This window comes from Vidua chalybeata, chromosome Z (assembly GCF_026979565.1).
Source record: "Vidua chalybeata isolate OUT-0048 chromosome Z, bVidCha1 merged haplotype, whole genome shotgun sequence".
NCBI lineage: Eukaryota > Metazoa > Chordata > Aves > Passeriformes > Viduidae > Vidua > Vidua chalybeata.
In genome coordinates this window covers 69,410,284-69,436,391 of record NC_071570.1, presented here as the reverse complement: position 1 = coordinate 69,436,391, position 26,108 = coordinate 69,410,284, and the positions used below count along the sequence as shown (strand labels likewise).

The 26,108-nt window shown below is 34.3% G+C and overlaps 1 long non-coding RNA gene across 1 annotated transcript; it reads right to left on the bottom strand.

Annotated features, from left to right (window-relative positions):
* Positions 1-479: 479 nt before the first annotated feature.
* On the bottom strand, positions 480-25,372 carry LOC128782008 (uncharacterized). The gene is made up of 3 exons (XR_008428613.1): positions 25,213-25,372; positions 24,803-24,932; positions 480-2,337 (listed from the first exon to the last, which is right to left on the bottom strand). It is a non-coding gene; the product is annotated as an uncharacterized LOC128782008 (long non-coding RNA).
* Positions 25,373-26,108: the final 736 nt, after the last annotated feature.

Sequence of the window (26,108 nt, the reverse complement as noted above, 5' to 3'; positions counted from 1 at the left end):
GAGAAATGAAGACATAAGAAATTAACACATCTTGCTTCTTCTGTTTTTCTTCTCCTCCTTCTCTTCCTCTTATTCTTCTTCTCCTTTTTTTTCACATTCTTTTCCTTATCTCCTTTCCTTCTCCTCCTCATCATTTTTCTCCTGGCAAGCAATACTATCACATAGGATATTCTAAGGCCTCTTAAATCACTGTAGGCAGCTAAATCCATTAGATTACTTTTTAGTTAGATGAAGACAAGAATGTAAATATTATTATTTATTTGCAGAATCAAAACCAGAGAACAATTAAATATTTCTTGGTGGTTAAATTGGGTAATGAACATATGTTACATTGTTGTCATGTTTTCACACTGGCTGACTGCCTGGCACCACTTAATCACCCTCCCCTGTCACAGCTGGACAGAGGAAAGAAAAATTTAGTGAAGGGTTCATGATGTGAGATAAGGACCAGGAGAAAACACTCGAAGGGCAAAACAGGCTCAGCTCAGAAGTACATAGTGAATTTATTACTAACAAATCAGAGGAGGTTAATGAGAAGTAAAATAAGTTCTTAAAACATGTTTTTCATCCCAGCCACCCCTCCTTCCCACCGACAGCACAGGGGACTAGGCATGAGAAGTTTGGTCATTTTGTCACCAAAGGCATTCTTCCACTGCTCAGGAAGAGGAGTCCTTCCCCTATGAGGCCGTGGGGTCCCTTCCTTTTCCAGTGTGGTTCCAATCTCACAAGCAGCAGTTCTCCCAAAACTGCAGCAACATGATTTCCTCCCATTGGCTAACAGTCCTCCCAAAACTGCTGTGGCATGGGTCTCTCTCTTTCAGCGGGGTGCAGTCCTCCAAGGTCAGGCTGCTCCAGCCTGGAAGCAAGGGCCCTCTCTCCACTGGGTCTCCCACTGCATCACAGCCTCCTCCAGCCATCCACCCACTCCAGCATGGGCACCTCCTCCATGGGCTGCAGGTGGATCTCTGCATTCCCTGTGGACCCATGGGCTGCAGGGGCACAGCTGCTTCAGCATGGTCTCACCACAGCCTGCAGAGGAATCTCGGCTCTGGTGCCTGGAGCAGCTCCTCCCTGTCCTTCTCCACTGACCTTGGTGTCTCCATGTTGTTTTCCCTCACATTTCTCACCTCCTCATCTTGTCTAGCTGGAATTAACACTGTACTCCACTTTGTTTTTATTTTCTTCTTAAATATGTTATCCCAGAGGTGTTACCATCATCTTTAATTAGACCAGCTTTGGCCAGCAGCATGTCCATCTTCAGAGCCATCAGGGACTGTCTCTGCCAGACATGGCAGAAGCTTCTGGTAGCTTCTCACAGAAGCCACCTCTGTGGTCCCCCGCTACCCAAATCATGCCATGCAAACCCAACACAACCACTAATGCTCTGTTTAAAATAATGTCTTTTTGTTCAGAAAATCTTTATACAGTTAGTGTCCTGAGTTTCAATATTTTTCAATTTTTTTATTACAATTTACTAATGTCTGTGAGACTACAACTCAACAAACTCATCCCTTACCAAGACATTTGGTCAGGCCAAACTTTCTCAGGACTTCCTCAGATCAGTATATTTTCTACTTCACTTTCATAACTAGTCCCTCCCTTGAGGCAGATTCTGTTCCCTAATTCCTTGCCGCTAACTAAAATGTGGAAATGTGCGGCTTTTTTTTATGGAGCTTCGAAGCTCAGTGTGATCTCCTTGCTTGTCTTCACCAGGAGATGCTGGCTAAAAAATGAGGAACGGAAGTGATGGACAAGCCCAGAAAATAAAAACTTTAATAACGAAAATAACCAACTTGAAAACTGCAGGTTACACGTACTAGATTCCAAAGACCCCTGGGCGGGGCAAACTCCGACAGGCTTGTGAGGACAAAGGTCCAATCACGAACGTGAACTCAGAACATGACCTTATAAGACAAAAGTCCTGAACCAGTGGAGAAAAACAACTGGAAACTTGACCAAATATAGGATAGTCCTATTAGCATACTGGATCCCAAGAAACCACTGTTCTTGGGAAGTGCCCTCTCAGTATACTGTCCACCATGATCTGCGGTCAAAACCCTCTGTAAAAGCATCTGAGGTAAAAATCTCAGCAGGATGAGATCCCACATTTGTCTTCAGTTTTGTGATTTGTTTTGAAGTTGTGTTTATTTGCTTGCTTGTTTGTTTTATTTGTTTATTTGTTTAGCTTGGCTAGGTTTGATATAGTGAGATGTCTTCTCTGGAACCCAACTTTCATTTATGGCATTTATAATCAAAATGAGACAAAATTCTCTTCTTTCTTGTCATTTTATTTTTGATGTCATATTGTTTGAATGGAGCCAAAATCCACACCCTTCCCTGAAACATGACATAAATAACATAAGTTATAAATTTAAGTCATTCACTATAGTCTTATGATTGAGCAGAGACACAATGGTCACTAATTACCACTTATGAGAAAATGGACATGCGGTATAGTTGATATAAAAGCAAAAGATTATAGATAAATTATCATCACCACTAACAGTATGCTTATTAACAGTGCTACCAAAAGACTGTAATACAAGAATTCCTATTATCAATATAATTTGACCAGCTTTTGTAAAAACAACTGCACCTGCTGTCTTAATGTTTCACATTATTGTATGATGTAATTAAATTTTTCCTCCTCTAAATGTGGTGTGTAGGTGGTTGAAGACTTTTTACCTGCCAAGGAAATGTGGATGACAAAAACTGTATACTTTTTTGCTTAGCAGATGACTAGGAGAGGGAAGATGAATGAAAGGGTTTCTTGGTAGAATTTATGCAGCAAATTTATCCTTCAATTAAAAATATTGATCAGGAAAGTGATCCTTTTATCTATGGGCATCTTAGTCTGTTACAACGCAAAAGCCATTATTCCATATTACAAGTTATCATTCCTTATTACAAGTTATTACATTTATCCATCCTGCTTTAGTGCAAAAGTCACACAGTGCTTTTGCTTTTGCTTTTACTTTAGTGCTTTTGCTTTAGTGCAAAAGTCACACAGGTAAAATTCTCAAATGCTTTTCTGATTTTTTAATATTGGTTTTGATAGTCTTTAAAAGACAGTTCTATTTTTGGAACTCAAAGCTAACAGTGACCTTTCATTGCAAGGATTTTTGACTGCAATGAGCACATTTAATATTATTAATCCCAGGTTAGCTTTTATGTGAATTCCTCCTACTGACATTTGCAGCAACCCAAAAACTACAACCTTATTACAAGGTTTAAATAAAAGCCCTCACCTGCTTCATTAATGATAAGAATTAAAACAAAATGGAAATAACTTTTAAAGTATTTGTTTTACTTCTTAAGATCCAGTGAGGTACAACACAAAGAGAGTTGTACTTTTTAAAACACAAATGTTGTGATGCTCTTTTATATATGTCATCCTCAGCTACAGGGCCAAATAATGCAAAAAAAAAATTGATTAATGAGTATTTTCTTGAATAACATTGACAAGATCATCTGACTTATTTCTTGAGGTCACAAGTATTTACAATTTATAAGTGATTTGTTTGGCCACTTGAAATTGATTGCATGTTCACAGTTCTGAAGTCTTTCACTTGCTTAGCTACAATTATGACTTTCATGGGAAGGCATATATTTTTCCACTGAAAGGGGTTGGTTGTTTATCAGTTATCTACTAGAAATTTCATTTAATATCTTGCCAACTGAATAAAATATATGGCAAATTGAATAACTAGCTGCGTTCTTGAGTGTTCTGTGAAGAACTTGGCTAAAAGAAGCCAATCTGAACATAATAGTAAGACTAGCATGACTTTGGGTAATGTTTCTTGGCATATTCTCTTTTAAAAGCAAGTCAAAATGAACCATATTTCATGCTTGGTCTTGACTTGTTATCAAGGATTTTTTATAGGGCTTTTGTAATTAGTGCATCAAGGAGATGAAATTTAATTTAGATTCATTTCCATTTATCTCCAGAATGAACATAACTGTTATTTTGAATTTGGAAGGCTGCATGATAATAGCCAATATTGAATTATGAAGATAAAAAAAAAAAAGCAAAGCATTCTTGTAAATATAGACTTCAGTGTGTAACAACCAAAGTAAAAAGATTAGTGGTTATGCCAGGTCTAAATTTTGACAAAGCTAGGAGTCAAAATGTACCATGATTTCATTACTGCTATCTGCCCTTCCTGATAAGGAATTTTTAAATTCTCTTCATAGCAATTATATTTGTTTTTTAGATTAATGAAGAAAAAGGCATCATGTCTCATAAGGGGTTAAGCACTTTTTAAAGACTAGGGAAATATAAAGAGAGTCAGTAACTGATTCTTGTGGTAGATGAAGACCACTGATGACTTGCTTTTGGGAGAAGAAGTTGTAAACTATTCTTTCTGTCTTGACTTCACAAGAAACTGATGAAGAAATGTTAACACATAAGAAGCAGAAAAAAGGCTTAAATTTGAATGAGTCCCCCAGAGTTAGCTCTGTACTTAAATTTGGTGTCACACAATAAAGCCTTTAGTGAGAGCTAGAGACTGAAGCTTTGGATTGGTTCAATAGGCTTGCTTACAGAATTTTATGGACGAAGAGAAATCTTGTGTCTGTTATTTAATGCTAACATAAATGAATAGTTAGAATATTTTCCTTTCTTTTTAATTTGGCGACTCCTGGAAAATCTTTGGATGTGTTGTCTGCTTTTTATTTAGTACATAAACACATAGCAATTCGTCATTATACTAATTTTGATAATGATTTTAATGTGACAAAATCTGAGATAATTTAATACTTTTTGCCATGTCTACTCCACAAACAAAAGTTTCTGATGCCTTTGACATGATGACCAATCTATCACATATATCCTCAGGTATCTACATAGTGAAAAGAATTGCATGTTGCTGCTTGGATTGTTTTGCATGGGATTTTCTGAGGCTTGGAAACAGGACCATCTCTGAGGAAAATGTATCTTCTAGTCTTCACTAAAGAGAAAACCTCTCCATTGTATGCCAAATAATGGCATACATGACTGCATCTTGAGGAGGACTCATGAGACATGTAACAACTCAAGATAATACCTTCATTGACTAAATTAGGGTAATACTATGTGATTTAGGTAATCAAACTCTAATCGTCAAATAATGCAGAAAATTACTGAAGCACCACTGTTTAATTGTTTCAAATATATCCATATAAAGATAGAGTTCATATTGAATGCATTATTACAATTCAGTCTGGGGAAAGTTTACTAAGAGAAAAAAAAAATTGTTTCTTATAAATAGTTTGCCTTTGTGTTTATGAAACAATCAACAAAATTTATACAAAGATTTTCCTTAGGGGACCATTTTTTTCATTCATTTCTCTCCAAATACACAGTGTTTGTAATTTGGTACACATTATTCATGTATACATACATCTCATCTACATGGTGGTGACAAACAGAGATGTGACAAATAGAACTAATTTTGTGTGAGTTTTGATTTAAATTCTCCACCCCGATGGGCATTATCACTCCACTATGATGAATAAAGCAAGAAAATAAATATTTATTTTGTCTCAAATACAGAAAGAATTATTTCCTTTTCTCCCAAAATATGGCCTTCTAAATTACAGTGGAACAGCCTAGTGCTAACATGAAGAGTAAGGTTATGTGGGTTTTGATGAAGTCAGTCTGGAAATAAACTGCCATCCTTGCCAGAAAGTAATTTTTTTTCACCTCTAATTTTTGAAGATTCTGTTCTAAGTGAGGTTGCAGTACAGAGGGTTTATTTTTAGGTAATTTACAAAACAGAAAGGAAAACAAGAAGACATTTCACTTTCTCATACCTCCTTACGTGGATACATTGTACTATTGATTAGACATAAAATCAGCACTTGGTATTAAGGTGGAAACAAAATATGTTACCTTAAAATTATTTTTAAAAAATCTCTTTTAAGCTAACATAATTTTCCTGCATGATATTTAATGCATAACAATAAAAAAGAAAAATGCTAGTGTCAAATACTGTAATTTTTATATTAATATTTCTCCTTAGAGTCCTAGACAATGAAGAATATTAAAAGATGAAATGGAAGGCAATAAGCAGCCCCAGTCAATAGATGCATTATCTCATACTGTGGAAAAGAAGAAATGAGCTATGTGACAACCCAAAGTAGTGTTGATACTTTATACTAGCATATTCCATTACCAAGCACATATATACTTTAGCATACACTGCTGTTTTGTCTGTCTTGCAAGTATATGTTTCACCTGTTAATTAATTATCAATTTTAATAAATTCAACAGAAGAACATGCATATTTGAAAGAATGTCTCTTTGAGCTCCTTCTGTGCAGGAGATACTGCCTGATAATTGCAGAATCAAACAGAGTAAGCTTAATGCAGACTTTTTACAGAAAGTGCCTACAAATTTTCATATTAAAGCTTCATGATCTTTTTCATTGACAAAATAAAGTGAGTGTTAAGAAAATTTTGGATTTGTAGTGATCCTTTTTAAAGTATTTAACTTTTGTCAAGTGAGACATGATTATTTGAATATTCTGCTCTTTTCATTTCCTGTGTGCTCTTACTCAGCTTTTAGAGCTATGCAGCTCTCAAGGGAAATAGAAGGGGAAAGGGCAATTCCTTATCTGTATTTTTTTTCTTAGATTCTGCATACCTAAGATTAAATTGCTATGGTTCTAATTAACTTCTTTCTGTAAGATTCCAAATGACAAATTTGCAAAGAATTTTTAATGTATTTTAAACCAGTAAGAATCAATTTTCAGTAGCCTGTGAAAATTGTCAGTGTACTTATCTCTTTTTTTGCTGCTGCCAGAGTTTCAGGGGGTAAAGTAGGTCTCAAAAGAGTTAGAACAACTCTGACCCAAGCAGAAAATATCACAGCCATGGTTACAAGGGTTCAAATTATTCAGTTAAAAATAGTAATTTCTTTGCTTGTCTATTGCTTCCAAAATCTGAGTCATTCTGTATTCCATTCAAATTCACTCAGCAAGAGAAGTAGCTGTTTAAAAAACTATAAAATATGGCAAGACCTGAATACAAGCAGGGCATGCAGCCAAAACCATGATGAAGGATTTTTTTCCAATTGTAATTTTTAAGACTGGCTGAAAATTCAAGGAATATACATGTTCTATTAAAAAAAAAAAAAAAAAAAAAAGGTCAGTGAATCTGAAACAAATTATTCAAATCTACATTTTTGCCTGCAATCTGCATCCCCTTTAATGTCCTTTAGGACTGCAACTCCTGTCAGAGGAGATTATTGTCCTGCTCTGCTTTCCATTTAAATAATAAAAAAGGAAAAAGAAGGAAAAAAAAAGTCACGGCTAACTAATTGTATGAATGGGTTAGCTTATTTTGTCATATATTTTGAAAGATGATTTTTTAATAGTATGCTGATATTCCTCTAGACTGGATATGTATTACCAACAGCAAAAAAAAAAAAGTTAAGGTATTTTTCAGATAGTCAAGATAAAGTGTCTGTTTTTCTATATGTTAAAAATTCATTAGACTGAAATATCTTCTGATAAGAGGAAATTGTCATCCACATAAAAGTTACAGTAAAGTCAGTTTAAAAAATCAGCTTGGAGCCCTGAAAATCTTTAAATAGTTCCCCAGAGCTTTCCAGTTCACTGTTTTAAAATCTCAAAGGGACCATTTAATGAGTAGAAATAATCTGATAATGAACTTGTGACTTGCTTTTCATTCCATGACACATCACATCAGGGTATCTTCAAAAAATCTCTCACAACTCAAAAAAAGAAAAAAAATAACATTAGAAATAACCCATAGTGTATTGAACAAGTTGTGGGTAGTAAAACTTATGTCAAAATCTTAGGAAGAATACTGAAATATTTTAAATGAGTAAATATGTGAATAAAACCTCTTTTATTGGCCAGAAGGGATGAGAACCATTGGTATCTGGAACTTTTGGGGGTCAAAAATTATACATTTACTGAATATAAAATAGTGTAGTACATTTACATCAGTGTTTTTCTTGACTTGTTGATACTTGGTCAGACTCTTTAAGCATGTCATGCATTCTTTGATGAAAATGTTAAACAATTAAAAAGTCCTTTCTTTCATCAGGTTAATAGTAAATTTGGGCCAACTGCCAATCTATGAGATTTCATATTCGCAGATTTTTTGTATTTTCAGATTTGCTGTCACTTTGTGTGAATTCCAGCTTCCTCTTTGGTGCAAAACATCAGAGCACTTTACAAAGTACACATAACTGAGCATTAAGAAGGTAATGTGACAGATTTTCAAAATCAAGTAGAATATCAAAAGAACCTCTTTCAGAAGCAAAACAGTATAAGAGAGGCGACCAATACTGAGGAAATGCTCTTCCCTATTCTACATCTAATGTGTTAGTTAAAAGTAAAATTTAGTAAATTAAACAGATTTGTAAATCAAACTAAGAAACCAGAAAAATAGTAGCAAACACATTAGTTTAGTGAAGGAAATATAAATAAAAAGTTAACTGTATTAATAAAATGATAACTATTTCAAATTGTCCTTGCAATTTATTATTCATTATGGATTGTTTTTCTGAAAACTATGTAAATACTACTATATTAGTTTTACAATGTTATTGTTCAAACTTTTACAATTCACATTACACATCTCACAACACTGATAAATTATTGCTCACACAATCTCTAATTCAGTCAGATTTGCTTTAATACTACATTTATCTCTGTCTTGAGAACTTGATATCTATGTGCAATTTACCAATGCTCTTAAGCAGGTTTACTTTACAGTATGTTACTGAAGAGGTACTTCCACTACTGATTTTGAGATTCCAGCCCTTCTATTGATATCTGCAGGTATCTGGAGTATTTGCTAAAATCATTAACTATAACTTCAAGTTTCTTACTATAGGAGTGAAAAGGATATCAGTAGAGTCACAAAACATGTTATTTGTATACTTTGTATCACTAGCTGGTGATTCATGTGAGTCAACCAGCTCTAGCAATGAAATCTGTGTTAATAAATATTCCTTGTGTGTTAGTAACCAGGCATATGAACCTGTGACATCATTCTGTACCTTTCATTCCTTCTGGACATGTCTCTTCTGAATATCTTGTTTAGTGTTTTCTCATTGTGCATATTCTAATGCATCTCATCTTTTCAGCTTTTTGTTAATTGTACAAATGTATCAAAATTATTTCCATCCATGGTGGGCTGAACAGGAGACACCTGCCTACAAAATATACACTTGTACAAAAATATCTCACTAAAGAGACCTCAAAGGGTGCTCAATCTTTTGTTTGATTTTTTATCCCCAACTACTAATGTGCTTATATATTGAGACTGGTAGTTAAAGAATTTTATTTCAATCATGTTTAATTTCTGCATAATTAACACTGATCAGTGTGCCACTTTTTGAAGTTTACTGAAATATTCATTTCATTATCAAATGGGATGTAACAGAAATAAATGTTTCTAATTTGAAATACTGTAATTTCAGAATAATGTGGGTTCCTTCAGTAAAGGCATTTAATCAAGATTGACATATACCTTATTCAGGACGATTCTGAATAATCTTCCAATTCAACTAAGAGGATCATAATTTTTGTGTTTTGACATTTTCAACATTAAAAAATTTGCCTTTCAGTTAGAAATGGTATTTCTTTTGGATGCTCATTAATTTTAAGTGTTTTATTTTGAAAATTAAAGCTATAAATTAAATAAATTTGTTCAGCAGTTCTGATGCTTTGAATTATAGTTGAATTATAGTTCAGTCCTTATTTTGTAGACCTAGACTGCAGAAAATAACTTAAACACCATGTCTATGATACTGAATGGCAATAGTTAAGTGTACCTTAGTACAAATCTTGCTTACCTGAGAGCAGATTTTACATTTTTAAACCTGAATACAGTGACAAATGTGTCTTAGACCTTTCTGTAGAAGTAAAAAATATTCTGCTATACTAAGTTATACTGCTTGAATTTGTTTAATTTATGTAATATTTTCTAAAATCCTCTTTGTGATGAAAATTATTTATCTAAAATTTACTGACAAATAATATATTGAATTTATCAGCCCATGTGATCCATATTAATAAAATTTTCTCAAAGTGCTTTTGTAAATAAAGAATCTTCTTAAAAAGTTTGAATATGAAAAAAAAATACATCTCCTTTTCCTTCAGGTACTTTTTTATTCACTTTGCTTCAATAAAAAGGGAACTTCACACTGAACTGGTCTAATTGCTTGTTGTTACAAGAATCTGGGAATTATTCCATGTTCTGACCCTTCTTTATACCACCAGCATCCATCAATGTTGGCCTAAATTTACCAGATCTAATTCTTTTACCTAAGAAAATTTACATAAACTTTTTTTTTCTGTAAAACTAGGAGAAAAGATCATAAGTTCTTTGCCCATCCCTAACATTTCCTTCAATAACAGTTCTAATTTCTGTTTGAAGAGCCAGAGTAATATAAAACCACCAACACTGTAATAGCAGCATGCATTTTTTTGCAAAGAGACTTAATCTTCTTTCCCCTAAAGAGACTGTACTAATTTATTATCATATTCAAAACACAATTCCTTATATAACTGGAAAAAGCACAATTTAGGACCAATGTATAGACCAAAAGGAAATAAAAACTGATTAATTTAATAAATTGCCTCTTTTTAACTCAAAATCTTTCAACAGTAGAGATGTAACAAATTATCATTTCAAGTATCATTTAATGTATAACCATAGTTTATATATGTATAAAAAAGGTAAGCTTAATGTGTAAGATGAAAAACTAGAACAATGGTTGTTAAAGAAAAACTCTCCATTTTGATAAAGTCTATTGGTATCAGACAGTTTAGTTCAGTCCAACAGGATTTTCTTTATGAAGAGAATTTTAATGAAAACTGTGTGCTGTACTTGAGTTTGCAACAGTTGTCTGTTCTTTTCAAATGAGATTTTTAGATTTTTACAATTCCCATGCAAAGAGTCTGATTTACAATTGGATTTTTCAAGGCCGTAAGATTATTTCTGGCTTTGGGGAAATATAGACCTCAGAAAATATACTAGGAAGTGCAAGTCTCTGAATTTCTAAATGGGGTTTTTTTGGCTGTTTTGTTTTTTGGTTGTTTGTTTGTTTGTTTGTTTGCTTTTAGTTTGTTTTGTTTTGTTTGTTTGTTTTGTTTTGTTTTGTTTTGTTTTACTTTTTGTGTTATTCTGGTTTTATGCAAATTTGCTTCAAATTGAGCCAGATCTTCACCCTGTTGGAAATTTAATATGTGGTAGAATCCCAGCCAGATTTTATTTTTGGAAGGTGATTTGCAAAAGAAAGACATTTCATCATCATGATGATGTCCATCAAAAAGAAGGGTTTGCCTTTCTTTTTGTGAACACAAAGAATAGCTGTGTCAGCATCTTCTATTTGCTAGGAAGATAATTTTTTTTTTTTTTGTGTATCCAACTTAGGAGCCCTCCCAAGAGAGTCAATTATGTCATTTTTTTCCCTCTCCCTTTTCCTATTTCTTTTCTTCTTCCTTTTTCTATTTTCTATTTTGTGATTCCATCAGGAGCAATATCCAAGGTGTTATGTGAGCCCTGTAGTGTAGCATTAGCACAAGGTTTTTTAGTTAGTTATTTCATACCACAAAGCAGTACAACTTTATTTACATCATAACTTATTACTTTATTTCATCTGCTTTTGGCCTCATTGGAGAAAGGTGCACATATATAATTTTGATTTGATGATGCAGACCTATCACACCAGAGTAATATCAGTCATCTTCAATTCAAATCCAGGACTGAAGAAAAGAGATTTATGTATTGGGGAAGGCCGAGGCAACCCAAGGGAAAAAGAAAAGCACAGTTTTTTGTTTGCTGTTTTTTCAGTAGTTGAGTCTGAATCTTCATAATGGAACAGAATTTTAAATTATAAATAATAACAAAAATACTAAATTATTTCAAAATTAAATACTAAATGCTAAAGCACTACCTGCAATGACACTGGTCATTTATATATAACTGTGCAACTTGTATAGTATTTTATAGTTTTATAATAAAAAAGTGTGTGCCTATACACATTTATATATAGACCTATTTTTAATGGGTTTACAAAAAATGGGTCAAAACCTGAAAAGCTACAAATTCAAAGTTTTTAACAGTTCCTCAAATATCACCATAGAGAGAAGAGCTGTAACATGATACATAGAAGAACGAGTAAAATTTAGTCTGTTTAGGGAGAATAAAGCTATATCTTGTCATAGTAATCTTGGGGTTTTTAACTTTTTTTTAATTATCTGCCCTTCTCAAGAAAACATAGGCACATACTTGTCTACATATCATAACATTACAGATAAGAGATGGATAAGCATTATTTTAACCTAATGATGTCTTCCTGAATCAAAAGAAAAAAAAAGTTCAAATTCTTCTCACATTAAACAAACCACCAGTATCTTCTGGCACTAGTCTGGAATAATGCTCTTTGTGTTCAATTTTGTCCATTGATTTGACTAGGAATGCATTTACTTACACTATTAGGAAATATGTCCTTGCTAATTTTCAAGAATCTGGGCCGCACTTTCAATGCTGTGGAAAATGGTATCATGTAGGAATCTGAGACAATCCAGGGTATGGAATTTAAGCAGGTATTTCTTCTAAGAAGAATATGTTTCTTACAGTATTATATTCATAGAAACTGAGATTTTGATTGCTGGAAAACATGCAATGAACTTCCTGTGAAGTTGCATTAACAACTGTAATTAGGAATTCCACTGCAGAAAAAAATCGCTGTGATCATTCCTTCTGTGGACATCAAAGTATCTTAAGACTGGAGCCTTTAAGACCGAAAACCCTGAACAACTTGTAAACTTAAAATGCATAATTAAAAAAAAAAATTGAAGACATAAAAGTATGTAATTTTATTTAAAATTTATTATTAAAAGCTTAATAAAGCATTATTCTTTGGAAATTGAATTTGTCTTACTCTAAGTATGCAATATATTTAAATAGCTAAAATAAAGCATCTTATATTATCTAAAGGATTCTAATTATCTGCAATTACACACATACTGGTTTTATCAGCTTAGTTCCGTTTCTTCCCTAATATCACTATGTTCTAGTCAAAACAAACCAGACAGCTTTTTAAAAGAACTTTTCATTAACATTTACTCTTTCAATTCTTTTTTTGACTAGTGCAGAATTTAGTGACCAACCAGCAATTATCAGATTAAACTTGACATTTTTCTGCTTAGTGGTGATCCATGCAGACATATTATCATACGTGTTCTCCCTTTTAGCATTTATAATTAATGTAACAATGAGTTAAATTTAATCCTCAAATTTCTTATGTAATATTTTTCTCTCTATGGTTGCTCACAGAATGGTATAACAGGAAAAAAAAAATGTGATGCTATAGGAAGAGTCAGTGATACCATAGCATCATTGACTGCTATGACCTGTCTTTGTTGTCATCTTCTGTTGTACTCTAGACTTGTAAACTAAGCAGTAAAACAAATTCCTTTTGGAAACAGGAAAGAAAAATCAAATTGGTTCTAAGAAATTTGAAAGGTAGATGACAAAAGTGATCAATTTATAGTAAAGTATAAAAAAAACTTGAAGGAGTTTCTGGAGGAAATCTGCTGCTTGCCTGTATCATATTTTCATTTTATATTTTGATTACAAGTTTGTTTTATCAAGTAGGAACCTTTTGGTTTTACTAATTCATTTACTATACAGCTCCATTTCTTAATAGACCTCATCTGTATCTTATTATATTTCCTGACCCAAAATGTGTGCTCTTCAGTGTTGTGCGATAGAATAAACATTTTATGCATCATTTTTAGGAGAAAGACTACAATCATAGAATCATGGAATTCTTTAGAGTGGGAAAGACCTCTAAGATCCTTAAGTTGAGCTGTTAAGCCAGCACTGTCAGATCCAACACTAAACTATGCCCCTTAGTGCTACATCCACACATCTTTTCAATACCTCCAGGGATGGTGATTTACCCACTTCCCTGAACAGCTACTCCAGTGATTGGCATCCCTTTTGGTAAAGAAAATGTTCTTTGTATCCAATCTAAACTTACACTGGTACATCTTGACACCCTTTCTCTTGTCCTATCACTTTTTATTCAGGAAAAGAGAAAGATGAGGTCTTCCCTGAGCCTTCTTTTCTCCAGGCTAAACCACCCCAGTGCCTCAGTAACTAACATGTAAAAATGAAGACTTGTGAGTAAATGTGTCAGTCAAGCAGGACCTGCCTTTCATAAATCCATGTTCATGATCCCCTGCTTAACCTGTACTTGCTGTGTAATGGCATTAACAATGATCTGCTCCATAATCTACCCCTGCATCCAGGTCAGACTGACAGGTTTGTAGGTCTCAGATCCTACTTCTGTTCCTTCTTATCACATTTGTTGACTTCCAGCCAAGTAGGAGCTCTCTGCTTAGCTAGCATTTCTGCCAGCTCCCTTAGGAGCATTGCATGGATCATATCAGGCATCAAACAAATTAAAACTACATAATCTAACAAGAATATTTAAAGATAAGATAAGCACTCTAAGAGTGCATGCTGAGATATTTGCTATAAATAGTACTTTTTTTTTTTCTTAATTGAAGTTATTTTCTTGTCTGATTTCTCCCACAAGCCATTCTTTCTCTATGATGAGACTTTACTCTAAATGTACAATTAATAATTTTTTTAAAATTTATTTATTTTCTTTCATTAAATTACTTTTGGATTTGTGTTACTGTAAATGACACCATATTGATCAAAAGGTATTCATCACTATTTGGAAGATGAAGGGCTGGTGAACAAAAAAGTTGTAATTTGTCCAGGAATATGCATTAACATGAAAATTTTAAGTCATACACAAAACATTAGTGAAGAGGTTTTTCTCCAAAATTTTTCTGACCACATGAATTCAGATTTTGTAACAGATTTTGGCTGCCAACTACAAGACAGGTGTGCCTGTACTAATAGGGTGAAATTTGAGTACACAACAAAGTGGTAGACACACCTAAGAATATCAGAATATCAGCTACTTGCTTGGATAGATGACAGATTGAAAAATATAGTGGTGAGAAGACCATCAGATGGTAATAAAGTAGTAAGAAAAGGACAGGGAACAGAACAGGAAAAATTTATTACCTAGATTTATCTGCTGTCCATCACTGTAAAGACTAGAGCTCAACAGAATTTAAGAATATTTATTTTCTCATATTACCCACAGATGCTCAAAGCCTTCAAGAGCACCAACACTGATTTCTACCAACAGAAGTTTACGCAGACACAATCTTTTTTTTCTTGTAACCAGACCCTTATCTTATGCAGATGTATTTGACTACTCCTCTCAGGGAAGAACCAGGCAGATAATCTGCTGTGTTCATTTAAAATTATAAATGGAAATCTGAAGGGCTGAAGAGGTGTATTGTGAAGTTGGTAGGCTCTATATGCAAGAAAAGATAGCACAAATTAGAAAGAAATAAAACAGGGACTTTGATGCATTAAGAAAATCACAAAAGTTCAATAGTAATCAATCTCTCTTTTATAGTCTTACTTTCCGTAAGAGAACAAAAGGGTACTCGAAGTATTAGCAAGTAAATTCAGGGTAAATGAAAAAGACATTGTTTGCATGATACATAGTAATTGCATGGAATTAGTGGGTAAATAAAATCAAAATTAAAAATTAAATTATTAATTAAATTAAATATTTTTAAACTGTATGTGGTATTCAAACTGGTTCATGTTAAAGTAACTGCATCTGGTTTTCCTGCCATAAAATCAAGTGAAGCCACCCAGGAAAGAAAGACTAAAGGATTTCATGACAGCCATGTGAACAACAGTTAACACATGGTTAGGAAATAATTTCATCCATTTCCAAAACTGCACAATTTTCTAGTGACTATGGGAAATTTATTTTGGGACTCTTTTCCATAAAAGGATAAAGTTCAGTAACACCAAATTTCTTCTGGAACCTTTATTGTTAGCCAATATGCTTTTTGTACCTCTTCTTTTTCATTCAGATTAATTTTAACCAATACCAGATATATATTTTGAGATACATAGTTTAATTGAAACCTGTATTCTGAGCTTTATTTTTTCTTCTTCCTTGTAATTTCTTTCATGCATGGAAAAAAATAGAAAAAAAATGAAAACGAACGCACTAAAGCTAAAATTTCAACCAGCCAATGAAAAAAATCCCCAAGTGCAGAAACATAAATTTGAAAAGTGTGCAGAATTAAATATTTTGATCTTGGTTTAGATGATCATTGTAAGCCACTTCCAGCTGGCACTGTTTTGGTGTAGCCTTGCCTAGTCTGGTCTAGTCTAGCTCATGTTACAAAACACTGCTGGCAGCAGATGTGATAGACCTGCCTCAAAGGATCTTTGTGCAGGACTTTGTCAAGGTTCATTGAAAGAGCATTAAACTGGATTTGAAGAGGGAAGGGCTAGAACCAGGCTCACTAGAGGTAAGCCTAGAGGTAGTGCATCAAATTCTGAGGTGTGCTGTCAAGGTTCCTTGGTCTGTTCTGTCATGTGCTGGGTACACAGGAGCACGTTTGAAACATCCTTCTACTAAAGTCCATAGTGTCATAGTCATCTTGGTGGAGCCACAGAATGGAGATACACATGGCAGCAGAGATGTAATGGCTGCTGATGTGCTAGAAAATGCAGAAACAACTGAGAATTTTCACATGGGAATTAAGGCTTCTCCACCCAAATAGATGGTGGGATCAATAGCTCAGCTAAAGTGAATCTACAGTAATGCGTGGCAGCATGGTGAACAAACAGGAGGAGTTGAAGTACACTGTGCAGCAGGAAACTATGATATAATTGCAATCACAGAAAGGTGGGGGGGTGACTCAGAAATTAGAGTGCTGCAACAGATGGCTACAAACTCCTCAGAAGTGACGGGGTAGTTGTTTTTTTATACTAGGAAGTGTATTTACTGGCTTGAGCTTGACTGTTGCATCCCAGAGTTTGGGTTTAGATTAGGGTTTTTAATTTATGTTAAAATAAGTCAAGTGCTGTAATCCCGCGTTTCCCCCGTGTTGTCCCCCCCCGCGGTTTCTGGCCCCACGCTGCCGGCTGCCGGACCTTACCCCTGTGCCGCTCCTGTAACCACCCTGCCGTCCGGCCCCGGGAAACCCCGTGCTGGCCGCCCCAAGCCACACGATCCCGCTCAGCCCGCTCTGGCTCGGTGCCCGCCCCTGCGGGGTTCTCTGGTTGGTCGCTGTTGCTGGTGTCACCGCCACGGCAGCCGCCCCTATTGGCCGGCAGGCCGTGGATCCTCTCGCCCCGCCCCTCTATAAAGCCCTATCCCGCCGGCAGTCAGACGCCATTTTCTCCCATGCGAGTGCCGGGAGCGGTCGCGTCTTTCCATCGAACCGCGCCGCGTGACCAATAAACCATTCCTGCTAAGCACAGAGTAAATGGACAAATTCCTTCCTCTTCGCCAGGTCCCTAGCGCATGGTAACAGAGGCTGGCCAGCCCACGCACCCGAGACACGGAGCCGTATCCAGAAACATGGAAGCTACGCCACAGCCGGGCTCCCAAGAGCCGCGTGCAGCCGGGGAGAGCAAAAATCTGCGCCGCACTTGACAATGAAAACAAGTGCACTTGACAATGAAAACAAGTGAAAACAGGGTTAAGTGGTTAGAAGAGCTGGAAAGAGCAGCTGGGATCAGCCAGAAAGGCAGATATCCTGGTTGGAGTCTGTTATCAAGCATCCAACCAGCACGAAGAGGCAGATTAAATATTCTACAAGCAGCTGGTAGAAATCTAGCTCTTGCCTATGTGAGGGTCTCCAACTTACCAGATATCTGCTGGAAATTCAAAACACTTAGGTAGAAACTTTCTAGAAGGTGCCTGGAGGGAACATTCCTGTGTGGTAGATACATCCTGACATAGCTGGTGAAAGGAAATCTATAGATAGAGCCCCACTGGACCTGTTGTTTGGAAATAGAGAAGGATTTATAGGTGACACCATGACTGGGGGTTGTCTTGGGCATAGAATTTAAATGATTGAACTTCCAGTGGCCAGAGAAGTAACAACCAGGATCAGCAGAATGGCTACCTTGGACTTCTGGTGAGCAAACTTTAGACTATATAGTGGCCTGGATGATAAAGTCCTTTAAGAGGCAGTGATGAATGAAAAAGCAGTCTTAAGTTCGGACATTATTGAGGAAGGAAATCTTCAAACTTTTGTCCTTCTACTCAGCCTTCAAAAATTGTCCTTGATATGTGCCTCTGGGAAGGACAAACTACTTGATAAGTTGTTTTTGTTTTGACTCCTGCTTCTAGCTTCCAGTCTATCCACTCACAGGTCATAACAAACAGCTCACTCAGCTTCTTTAGTTCTTTACCTTGCCTTGTAAATGTCTTTAAGTCTTAAGGACTCAGGCTAAGGTCAGAAAAGAATAACATCATGGCTTTAGTATGGTGGGTGAAATCTCAATAGCTTCTGATTTTTTCCTTTAAAAGCTTTGTCTTCCTTAGTCTTTGATTCCCAATTAACGGAACACCAAACCATCCTCTTTCAATTAACATTTTGGAGTTAAGAGTAAAATCATCATGACAAAAAACCAAAGAACTTTTCATATTTAAAAAGTAATAGTGAGAATTATTCTATTACAGAGGAAAAATTTGGAATGTCTATATTCAACCATACTGCTATAAATAAGCCAAATTTTGATATTTTATGGAGGTCAGGTAGAGGAAATTTTTTTAACTGTTGTAAAAAACGGAGACTCTGTCAAGATATATTAAAGTGCTAAAATGTATATTGAAGGACAATGCTGGTAAAGCAAATCAGTCTTGGCATTCCAGGACATTTGAAATCTTTAACATTTGACTAAGTACAAAGGAAACTTCTTCCCTGTCTTTACTTAGTGGAGATGGTTGACTTAGAGCATATTTACCCAATTAAGAAATAAATAAAATTTTCAGGAAGCTGTTTATCTCAAATTTCACTTTCTTTTCCCCCCTGGTTTGTTTTGTTGTGGGGGGTGGGGTGGTGGGAAGGTGGTGTTAGACTTATGACCAGGGGAATAATTAAATAATAAAGAATTTTAATGAATATTCATGGATATTTTATCACCGATTGGATAGTTTGTGCAGGCTGTGGAATTGAAAGCCAAGACTTGACTATTATTATTTTTCATGTCATTGACACAAATAGAAGTAGTGCAGAGTGGTATTTAAGATACATTGTTTATCTGTATCTGTGATTGTTTATTAAATTAAACAAAATACTTCTATAAATATAAATGCATATATTTTTTTTTTAGTCCAGACTACAGTAAATTAATGAAAACAGCTGTCAATGTTGCTTCATGACTTATCTTGCCATTGTTGAAGATCTCAGAAACAGCAGCATCTTGCTATTACATTTAAGTTCCATAAGCATACGGACAAAAACTTTCAAAACTTCACTTACAAAAAATACTGGAAAAAGCAATTGATTTGTTGTGTACAAAGCACTTTGCTATTTTTCAATTAGCATTTTGAAATTGCTTTCCAACAAATTGCTAAGAAAAAGTCTTAACCGGTATAAAAGCAATTCTTTGTGTTTGATATGTAAAATCAAAGTGACATGGTTTGGCTGAGTAGTTGCAAGAATTATTCAATTTTCTCTCACCAAATGCAAAATATTATTCATTATTTTTTCAGTTTGTGGCATTCAACATTGTCCTTCTCATCCATTAGGTATTTGGAATGAAACTTCATAAAAATTACAGTGTAGTTAGGTAACTTTCAATACAACAAATGATTGCATTGATGCCATGAATTGCTCCATGTTTCAAAATGTGAGAATATCTGCAGTAGTTCATACCATAATAGTAAACAAAGATTTATGCTCAATCTGACATTCTAGTAACTCTCTGTGGGCACAAGGGACCTTCTTTACAGCTTGGTAACCTAAACATTTTATTTCCTTCTGAAAATTGTGACTTGTGCTAGAAAATATGTTGGTATCAGTCCTAGAAATTCAAAGCAAATTTGCTTGAATTCTATTTTCTAGGGAGATAACACTAGAGAGCACAGCAGGGTCTGTGCCAACAGCAAGTGTTTTCAGCAGAGAATGAGATTTTTACAGTGTTTGGAAAAAAAAAGAATAGCAAAAAAGAAAAACCACTAAACCCAAACAATAACAAAAGACACACACACACACACACACAAGTAGAAAATACAAGAACAGAAATGTAACAAACGAAATTTGACCACTGCTAAGGAGTCAACAAGATTTTCAGTCTTCACTAGATCTGCTACAAATTAAGACAGAAGACATTTCTAAATTTTTATTTTCATAACTGTTCCTTTTTTTTTCTTTTATACTGAACCTCTGTTTCCTTTTGTTCTGAAAGGAACAAGTTTCCATTTGTTTCAGAATCTAAAAGCTGCATGTGATTGGTAGGTTTCTTAATATAAATACAAAGTACTAGAAAATGTGGATGCTTTGTAAAGAAATTTTAATTAAGTTTCTATAAACTATTTTTCTGGCTTTAAATAATAAAGACATTTGAATTATTCTGAAATGTTTATGTTTGGACTTTTATTTTTAGATTAGCTATTGACATTAACACTAGAAACAGTAATTCTAGGAACTTGAAGTTTATAGAACTAAAAAATAACTACTGGATTTTTTTTTTTCAAATTCCAGTAATAAGTTCATCTTTATATTAGCATTCCCAGTTATTATTAGAAGTCACACTGTTTTGAATTGAACTGTGGACTGAATCTAACTAGCATGTTTATTTTATCATTAATCTTGTTAGTCATTGTATCACTTAATGTTCATTATAGCAAGAGATAAATTGCAGAAATGCTTAATATTGTTAGTTCAGCTTGGCTGCATCTTTTAGTGATGGTAATTCTACCAAGCAGTTGAGAAAAATCAATGTCTGATGCATGATTTGTATTAAATTATGCTTGTTATATGATTGAATCAACACTACACAGAGTTTTCTCAAGTTAATTGATCAACTTCTACAAAATAGATTAATACGATACATCAAACTTAAGCTGAACTGCAGACCAGAACAGAACAAATGAGCACTGAATTGCTGAATTGCTGCACAGGTCCAAGTAGTCATTGTCTTTTTCTTAGATGGGATTAGGATGTTACATTTTTGTCTTTTGAAGAAAATATCAAAATGCAAGTTTAAAATGGGATTCATCAGCTAGATAGATTCTGAATTACCCTACTGAAATTGAATGCTTTTTTCTGTTTGATTTTCAAAATTTTTCAATTCAGCAGAGAAATTCAGTGTGCATATAATTCAGCCAGGGAGTCATTTAATTTTATGCCAGACAGTAAGCATAATTTCACTGTTTTTTTTTATCCAAATATGCTTAAGAGGAATTTAACTATACCTCTCTATCTATTTGTGACTTGCTACTTGTGAATTCCTGATTTATATTCTGGGTCTGCTACTTATCTAAGTCCTTCCTGTTTTGCCCTTCAATATGAGTAAGGTTAGTTTGAGCATCATTTTATGAGAACTTTAAGCAGGACAAAGAAGGAATAGCAGTTCTTGATTGTGTCTTATTCCCTCACAGGAGTGAATAAGTGAGGAAAGGGAATTTGAGAGTCAGTAAAGATGTTTTTCTAAGAGAGGCTAATGGGAGGGGAAAGATTTAACTGTTCAGCCAGCTGTTAACTTTCCCTTTGACTAAGACTGATCATGGTTCATGTTTTGTTGTCCAGGCTGCAGACAGGTTGGGGGCAGGAGACATTCTTTCAGCTGATAGATAATGTTTCCTAGCAATCATAAATAATTTCTCTCAGGCTTCTTTCTGATTGCTGGTGTCTCTGTCTCAATTTATAGCAGGGCTGTTAAGACTTTTCATGCCACAAGGAGGGATTCATCTCACCAACCTTTTGACATCTACAATGCAAGCATTTACATTGAGTCCCTGATTTATTTACCCTGGCCTCACTTTGTAATCCACAGGGATAAATCATGAACTTCTGGGGCACATCTCTTTTGACCTATATTAGAAAATTACATTAGAATGAGAAAAATTGCATATTGAAAATGTCTGATCCTGCTCTTGGACTATTTGGGGAGAAATAGATGAAAAGTTCTGAGGTTATTTTACAGTGGTAGATATTACTAACACGTATTTTTTCAGATGTCTTTCACCCTCTGTGACTATTGTCTGACCTCAGACCTTGTTGGTTTAAAATGCTGAGCCTCAGTTATAAGTATGAAGATACCTGTTCTGGGACCCACTGATGGCAGGCTTTTATTACTCCAGCCTATTTTATACACATTCTACATGTGACAAAACCTAGGATGTGCAGAAGTCACCAAACTGGAAAAAACAGGTTTGTTTGTTTGTTAGTTTTCTATCTTAATCTGGAGCAAAACATAATGAACATAAGTATAAAACAGGACGTACTTTCAAGTCCTTGAATCTTTCATGTCATTTTAAAGTGTAGATAAATAAGGGACTGACTTCCTTATTTTAGGTCTACATTTTTAAGGTAACCATTTGACTATTTTTTTACAATTTATTTTTCATTGTCCAGTTATTTTGGTAAATAATCTAAAATCTCTGAGTAAATGTGTAATAGGTAGACTGTGCTGAGTGTCATATCTTCTTTATTATTGCCATTAGTAATGACATTATAGGTGGACCTCTAAGATACTCTCAAATTATTAGAAATCACTTTTTAAAATTTGGCACAGTAGAAGAAAACACATGTAAAGTGTGAATTGGGCATTATAACACTCTGTGGGTCCTACTTTATGTATACTGTTTCAAACCATTTGTGCAAGTTTTTCATGCTATCAAACTTTAAAAACAATGTTATCCTTTGCCCTTATTCTGTTACTCCCACACTTGGAGGTTTAAAATACCCATTAACGATTTTGATTTTAAAAATCACAGCAGTGTAAAAGGTAATGGATCCTCCTATCTTCCACAGGTCACAGGTCTCACAAGCCTAGTTCCATCAAGGAGAGTAACATAAATGACACTATTTATTTATGTGATGACCCATATTCTTGATTGCCAAGTATTTTTTAAGTTATATGCTGGTAGGGTATCAATCAAGCTCAGAAGACAGAGAATCTAAATTAATACTTTTCTCCTTTTTTGGGGCAGGGGTGGTGAGTATCCCTGCTGAATTTAATCTACTACATGAAATATAAGCAAGCAACAGAGATGTGGAGGAAAAGATATTTAATGTCTTGATAATAGACTCCAAGATTTGAAGATCCTGAGTTCATGTATTTATTAGCTTTAAATCAGTGGTATTGGAATAGTCCCCAGTGAGTGTCTGTCTGAATTACAAAGGCAAAACCTGTTTGTAGTTTGCAAACATTTACTCTGGAAATGCCTAACAGTAATGCCACAAATTTAAAATAAGGTCTGAGTTATATTTACAGTTTTCTGGTGATCTAATAGGCACCCTGGCTCTTACCAATTCTTGTTTATAATGCAAAAATAAAATAAAATAAAATAAAATAAAATAAAATAATAATTAAGATAACTCTCAGCTTCTGAATCATGAGACATTTTACATATATGGTATAAAGATTTGCAGTTAATTTATTTTTACATTCCAAAATAAATATAATTTAATAAATGTGTAAAAGTTAGTTAATTCCTGACAGGTCATTTCCCCCTGTGTTTTTGACCTGCTAGAAATTTCCATCTATTCCTAATTTCTTGTATATCAGATTGATATACTCAAGTGATGCACTCCAGTCAGGAGTAAAATATTTATGGAAATCATAGTACTTAATGTCTACAGTATTTTTAAAGTATAAAATTTCTAGGTTCTTTTTTAATTTTGTGTACTACTTTTTATGCTTCCTGTGATTTCTATTATGTAGCAAAATCTTATACTGCCAATCTGGTTTTGTTTTGGGGATCAGATGTTTAATGTATCTTGAAGTGCTGTTTTACATTTTGTGTTCTGTGATTCATGATAATCCTTGCCCTGAAACTGATATGTTTCTATAAGGTTAATGTAGCAGTCGATTGACGAATAATGAAGTAAGATTTAATCTGTCTAAAAGCTAATTAGTTGAAAGATAAACAGGTTTTAACAGCTTCTTGAGGTAGTTTTTGTATTAATCCACACATTATTCAATGTATACCAGTGATGTGCAGTAAAAGCAAAACTATTCTCTTCATTTCAACTTTTGAAATAAAAAACAAAGCAACATGTTCTCAGATATTGGGTGAGTCACTTTTCATATTATTTTCCTGCATACATTAGACTTGTTTAATATATTTCAAATATACATTATCTATAACCATATGAAAAATATCACATATACATTTTTAATTTGCATATTTATAAGAAGAGCAAGATATAGAAGAAACATAATTCTAACTGTAATGTGTTAATTAGGAGAATATTGATTCTATTTTTAGAGATGTAATTTAATGTTTTGGTGAAGATATGACAATATTTCCAAATTCTTACATTAAATCTTTTTCAAATTACATGGGTTAATATTTCTTCTAGATATGCTGAGAAAATTGCACCTATACTGAATATTTTTGGGTATTGTTAATTGACCTCTGATACATCAACATATGCTCAGTTTGTTTTTAGTTTTCATGCCTCAGATACAGGACTAGTGATTAATATCTCTTGTGTTACCTCAGTAGTTAATAAAAAACATTGTGTGTTCCTTTGACTACACAGAGTGCAAACTCATACAAAAAAAAAGTCACAGGTGAACTCCTTATGAACACTTCTAATTGCTTAGGCACAGTTTGAAAAGCTCAAGTAATTTGCCATTAAAATAATGAATAGCATAAACTGTAATTTTTCATAGTAATTAACTTGTGTCAGCACCATTATTTTTCATTAATTATAAATGAAAAAGAATGAAAGATCACCTGCAGGAACAGATGTGTGAAATTGTCTCTGAGGTTCTGTTGCAGACTTTTTTTATTCTTCCCTCCAACAAATTATACTGAGTGTGGGATCCAGACATGAATGCAGATGGTAAAGACTGTCCAGGAGAAACTGGCCAAAAAGACATTAAATAAGGTTGTTGTCTGTGAAGACTGACATTTTAATGAAAAATGCAGCTATTCATGACAAAACAAAACAAAGCAAAAAAACCCTGCAAAATATTTGAAAAATTTTGTCTTCTACAGCTATAGGAAGTTAGGAAAAACAATCTGACAGTAAAACTAACTGGGTTCTATTTTTGTTTTTTGTTTTAATTGGAAAAGTCTATTTGCATAATTTGGAGCTTCCTGTCTCAGCTTATTTAAAGACTATTTTAGGAAATATTTATTACCTTTTCAAATATTGTGGAGGCTTTCTTTTTTCTTTCTTTGGTTTCGAGGAGGTTGATGGTGATCATGAAGGAAAAACAATTTTGTCTATTATTGCCGGCCGGGGCTCTATGTACAAATCATGAACGGGACGGGACTGCTGAGGAACGCGTCTCGAGCTGTTTATTTTCTAGCATCAGTCTCATTAAATGGTTATAACAATGGGAAGATGCCAGCAGCTCATATCCCTGGCAGCAAAGAACTTAATGTTACAATTTACTTTAAAAGTTTTTGAACCAATTACACAAAGCAAAAGCATATTGACAGTAGTTCTACCCAACCACTATAAGCACATGTACCTTTGGTTAAAACAATGTTGCTTATTATTGTTGCAATGCTTACTTATTTCAAATACAATACCTGCTTGTAAGCCTTAAGATACAATGCACAGAGCTCCATTATTAAGCTTAGAACTTCCTAATATCTTGCTAGATATACTTTTCTGTAACTTAGGGAGTTATTCTGGACAAGCATTAATACACTGTCCATTGTTTTATTTGTCCTTATTTTCTGCTTCTCATATTATTTTTCTGCTGACAAATCTTATGGCTACTGCTTAGCTCTAATCACAGTTCTGCTGTCTCTGAGGCCTGCCTTTTGCAGCTTTCCCAAAACCCTCTGATTTTAAGGACTCCCACACTTATCTTTAGATGTTTCCAGTGTTGTTGATATATTTTCTATTCATCACTTACATTCACAGAATACACAACTGAAAAAGTCCATTTTGATTCCTACGAGGTCCTGCTGAATTGCTAATGATGTTCTTTTAAAAGAACATACAAACTCAGTCCTGTGTATACCTTCACATAAACTCCCTCATCTATTACATTGCTAAACTACAAACATCTACTAACCTAGA